Consider the following 5,847-nt stretch of genomic DNA (forward strand, 5'->3'; position numbering starts at 1 on the left):
AAAGTATGCAGACATTACCCATTTGATACTACAATTGCTTAAAAAACACTGACAGGAATTACCTTTCAACCTGTATAGAGTTATGAACAAACGCTTGATTTACCTATGATAAAACCAATCATGACATAGATGCAGAATCATTTACCGCTGAGAGCAACAAAAACCCGCCAGCAATATACCAACCACGCGGAAGTCATTTTTTTTTTCCTTTGCTGGAGATCATTTGGAAGCATTTATTCAGATTGTTAAGCTTCCTCTGGATGTCCTTTTGGCTGCTCCCAGTTAACTTCTAGACCTACGACAATTCCTGGATTTTTTTTTCGAATGTCCATAAAACTTCATGTGAATCGTCTCAGATTGTTGCTGGACAACTCGGATGTCCTTCGAGCTTTCATCAAACACCTGCTAATGTCTTCTAAGTTCCTTTCAGGTGCCTCTTGATTTTCCTACGAATCCTTCTGAAAGTCATCCGGATTTTCCCTGGTGTTACCGTTTGTAACATTTGCCTTTTTTGTACTATTGTTAGCTATATGTTTCTTAGAATTGTCAATAAATATACCCCTAGGTTTAGTACACAATACACTACCAACTGCTGGAATACCCCGTAACGTGGGTAGATCACCTTTTTGTGGTACGTTACGGGATGTAAGATCTACCACCGAGGAACAGGATTTTTCAGTAATCAAAGGAACACATCTTAGTCCTTGTTACTTTTTATGCCTTGTTGATAGTGATAAGTCCTCGGATTGCCTGGACAAGGAAAAAATGAGTTAGTTAGTCTTCATCTATGTGATTCCTAATCTTCTATTCGTTGTTCCCTAGTTTGAAGTGGATAAGACTAGGGTTCTGATGCATGGTCATTATCGGTGCCATAACTTAATTTTGTTGCTAAGGAATCCAATTTTGACTGACAAAGGGGCGCGCCTTTGGAGGATGTTCCAACACTCCGAAGGGTATAAATAGCGGGACCTTTCAATTAGAGTCAGATCCTTGCGATAAATGCAAGAGTGGCAACTGTATCAGAACCGAATACTTCATAATTTCTCAATAGTGATGAAGTAATAAGACATGCACTAAACTAAGGACACGGGATATACTACAATAGATCAAATTACTGGTCGCAGTACACGAAACGAAAATCAATTATTTTATTCATGTGTTTCACTTATACATTTTGGCCAAAACATCAGCCTTATACATTCCATTAGACAAACCACATAGGTCCGATAAGAATGCATAAAAGGTATGAGTGACCGCTTATACATTTCATTTGACACATGATCTTCATTCACTTTTTGCAAGGCGTCTACTCATTAGTTGACTTATACATTTTATGAATAATCAGCAATAGAAATTTGCCAAAAGGTATAAGGAGATTTCTATCCGTGTAGTTTTATGTCCCGAACAGAGGAAAAAAACTGCTGGAATCTGAGTCGAAGTAATAGCTCAGTGGATAGATTAGAAGAAAAGAAAAAGAGAAGACCAACAGGAAAGGGACAAGTAATTAGCAAAGGGATGTACTCTTTCACTTGCCAAGTAGCCAGAGAAGAGAGTAGAAGCGGATTAAATGTTAATAGTTGGTGAAAATTAAAGACAAGCCAGATAACGTTGGAAGTTTTGAAAATAGAATTGAGGAAGTAAATTGAACATAATTCGAGTGTAAAAAGAAGAAGATCAGGACCCGTAAACCATAAACCAGAAAAGACCTTCACGGAAGGCTCCGAATAAGCTGTCTGGAACCGTTTCGTTCTTTGAAGAGCTAACTTCGATCTCCCACGAGGTTCAGGAAGAGAGAACTGGTCCTCGTTGCACAGACCAGGGGATTGCCTAGTCATACTCACGGACCCAGTTTCGTCACCAATCGGGTTACCGGGGCCATAGTAGTGAGTCACTGGAACCTACTCTCGCCACGGATCACCACCGGCAACTGTCGGCGGTTGATAGCATCATTTACCCCTTACCGGCGCCCAATCACCACGGTAATCGTCATCCTTCTCGAGCCCAATCACCACCACGTTTCCCGCCATCAAGCTAGCCATCATCTTCGAGACCATCACCACCACTACCACCCAGCGTGGTTCAGCAGTTGCCGGCCGGCCAGGTATAGCTTAAACGAGCACACTACACACTGAATTAAAGAATGCGAATGTCAATCATTAGCTTTTTATTCAATTATACCACACTATCCGAGTAGTGATTAGTACAGTAAATCTACACCAGCCGACCTTGAGACTAAGTATAGTTCTCCAGATCGAACTAGCCATCAAAAGAGGTCGTTGGATGACCCACCCGCACTGGTGGGCCGTTGCTTAGCCAAGCCCGCCGAGGTGTTTGTCTGGTAACCCTTTAGGTACCCCAACCTAGCAGAAACACTGGTTAAACTTCGAGCTACTGCTATTTTCATTTTGAGCTAGTTCTAGGCTTCCTTCTGAAGGGATTTATCTGAAGTCATCCAGAACTTACTTTGGATCACCTGTGAATGTTTCTGGCTATACAGAAAGCTAGCTGGAGATGAGTTCTAGATTTTACTCGGATGACCGTTGAACTTCTTCTATACTTTTCTACGCTGGAATATCTCATTATTGTAGGATCTAAGCAACCATTTTGTAACAACCTTAAAGCATGAGAATAAATATTCATTATCAGTTGTACCTCGGACCGAACCAGACGTTTCTACATTTTGGCGACGAGCGATAAAAGTTACCCACGGATTTGGACACTCCACCCCAGAAAATTTTACTCGGACCCCCGTGAGATGGCTTGGCCTATGGTGAGTACTTGTGATAAAGCAGATTTTCGAGAGAGTTTGCAGTGGAAAATTCTAATGTACCAAACCTGAAATCATTTCCGTGGATAGAAAATTCTTAGGGATGATTTTACCTGAGAAAATTAAATTTCAATTTCTCCCGTAAACCCGGAATTTAACATCCTAAGAAATAGAGGCAGTTCAGGGTATTTTTTTTTCGTAATGAAAATCCTAATCGCTTAGGGATGATTCTCACTAAAACAATTTTGTTGATGACGTGAGACCCGGTGATTCTGGAAAATTCTAAACAAAATACGCGGAACCCATAGCAACGGGATGAAGTACGCAGTGAAATATGTAAAAAGTATCATTATGTGGAACCCAATGTTTTATGGGATGCAGTACGCAGAAATTCCTAATGTGAAAGAAAGCGGAACCTTTCGTTTGGAATGAAGTACGCAGGAAAATATGAGATATTTTAAGCGGAATCCGACGTTTAAGGATGTCGTACGCAGTAAATCTGAACTTAGAGAATGTTAAATGCGGAACCCAACATTTGGGATGAAGTACGCAGAGTGATACTGTGTATATGTATTTCAGTGCGGAACCTGTGTTTTGTGTAGTACGCAGATCACATGAATTTTGATAAAAATACGTCACAGACGTAGTGTAGCTCGTAAAGTACCTTAAAATGCGTGTTTTCTAGGTAAACCAGTTGATCCCTCCGTTTGCCGAAGATGCCGACGGACCAGTGTCTGCCCGCTGGGAGAAGTGGCGTGAACATTTTGAAGCATACCTAGCATGGAAGGACGTTGACAATCAGGAGGAAAAATTCAAATCCCTGATGATGTTAGGTGGACCAGACATCCGGAAAGTGGTCAAGCAAGTTCATGTTGACGAATCACACGTTATGGAGAACCGGTACCACATTGCCATGTCAATGTTGGACGATTACTTTGTACCAAGACTCTCGAAAACGTTCGAACGTCAGAAGTTCCGCGAGATGAAACCAGCTGTAGGTGAAAAGTTTGACACTTTTGTCATCAGACTGAAAAAGCAGACAGCCTACTGTGATTTTGGAGATCAGCTGGAAAGCATGGTAGCTGACCAAATTATTACAACTACAACGGATGTGAGTCTGAAGAGGAAGTGCCTGGAAAAAGACTTTAACTTCAAGGAGATCGTAGCGATCGGTCGTACCCACGAGTCTGTTCAAATACAGATGAGCGATTTGGACAATCGGAACGGAAACTTACAAAAAGTCAGCGCTGTCGAAACGGAGGCCAATGAAGAGTCAATTTTGAAGGTACGCTCCAAACTCGGAGGACCAAGGCGGTTCAGATGTTTCCGATGCAATGGCAGACATGATTCGAAAGATCCATCGTGTCCAGCCAAATCACTCGAATGCAGAAGTTGTGGTCAAGTGGGACACTTTTCCCGCTGCTGTTTTCTAAAAAGGAAGAAGACCAACGGACAACCGTCCCAGTACAATCGTTTCGGAGCTTCCTGTAAACAAAAGCGATTCGTACGAGAAGTAACTGTAGATGGAACCGAGCGCAACTCAGATGTAGTTGATCTTTTCCATCTAGGAGCAGGAAAGAAGCTGGTTCCAGTATCTGTTGGAGGAGTTTGTTTGAAGTTCGTGATTGACACAGGAGCAGACGAAGACGTTTTAAGCGAAGCGGATTGGGCTACGTTGAAACGCGTTGGATTTGAAGCATACTCTATCAGGAGAGGAAGCAGCAAAGTATTCAATGCTTATGGGATAAATACACCGTTGAAAGTGCTTGGTGAAGTCGACACAGAAGCTATGATCGACGGTCGGAGTACCGACACTACGTTCTACGTGATCCAGAATGGGAAATGCTCGCTTCTCTCAGGTGACACAGCAGTCAAACTTGGATTGGTGAAATTTTTGCAAGCAGTGAATGATGAATCGTTCCCACATATGGATGGTAAGCAATAATTTATACAGGTAAATTTAAATAAATCTATTCTAAACTTCACATGTGTACAGGTATTGTTGCTAATATCAAAGTCGATAAAGCTGTAACTCCAGTCCGCCAAAGCCTTCGTCGCATACCATTTCCTCTTGAAGAATTGACCTTGAAAAAACTTCGGGAGCTAGAGAAGCAGGACATCATTGAACGTGTCAATGAAGCTTCTGAATGGGTCTCTCCAATGTTAGTAAAGCGTAAAAGCTTCGATGAGGTCAGACTTATTGTAGATCTCCGGGAGGCTAACAAAGCAATAGTTAGAGAAGTCCATCCCCTTCCAACACTCGAGCAAATAACGAAGAAAATCGGAGGAAATCAAATTTTCACTAAACTTGACATTCGACAAGCTTTCCATCAAGTTCTTCTTCGAGAAGATTGTCGATACATCACCACCTTCATTTCCCCCCTTGGTTTATTCCGTTATAAAAGGCTCATGTTTGGACTTTCTGCTGCTCCTGAGTTGTTTCAAAAAGTTATGGAGACGATTTTTGCTGATCTTCCATGGCTTATTATTTTCATCGATGACATTCTGATCCCCGCTAGAAACGAATCTGAGCTTTGTGAAAGAACTTTGATGGTGTATAACAGATTGAAGCAGTACAAGATACTACTGAATGCTGACAAAGTTATCACAGGCGCTAGGGAAATAGACTTCTTGGGTTATCACAAGGAATTTCAATTTCTCAAGAAAAACTGGAAGCTATCGAAAAATTACAAGTCCCCAAGTCCGCAGAAGCAGTTCGAAGTCTGCTTGGTTTGGTTAATTTCGTTCATCGACATATTCCAAATATGGCAACCATTACACACCCCCTAAATCAGCTCACAAGGAAAGGCATAAACTTCGAATGGAAACCAGTACACCAACAAGCATTCGAGCAAATTAAGATGATTCTACTTAACAAAAATACCCTTGGATTTTATAATGTTGACGATGAAACTTATGTTATTGCCGATGGGAGTCCTGTTGGCCTTGGTGCTGTTTTGGTACAGAAAGGGAAAGATAATCGCAATCGTGTGATCTGTTATGCGTCTAAAACTCTCACTCCGACAGAACAGAAGTATGCGCAGACTGAGCGAGAAGCTTTAGCATTAGTATGGGCTTGT

The 5,847-nt window shown here is 41.7% G+C and overlaps 1 pseudogene; it reads left to right on the top strand.

Moving 5' to 3' along the window:
- The first annotated feature begins 2,661 nt into the window (after nt 1-2,661).
- On the top strand, nt 2,662-5,240 carry LOC135699208 (uncharacterized; annotated as a pseudogene).
- Nucleotides 5,241-5,847: the final 607 nt, after the last annotated feature.

This window comes from Ochlerotatus camptorhynchus, unplaced genomic scaffold (genome assembly GCF_037179485.1).
Source record: "Ochlerotatus camptorhynchus isolate MF236.1 unplaced genomic scaffold, CSIRO-AGI_Acam_v1.1 ptg000104l, whole genome shotgun sequence".
NCBI lineage: Eukaryota > Metazoa > Arthropoda > Insecta > Diptera > Culicidae > Ochlerotatus > Ochlerotatus camptorhynchus.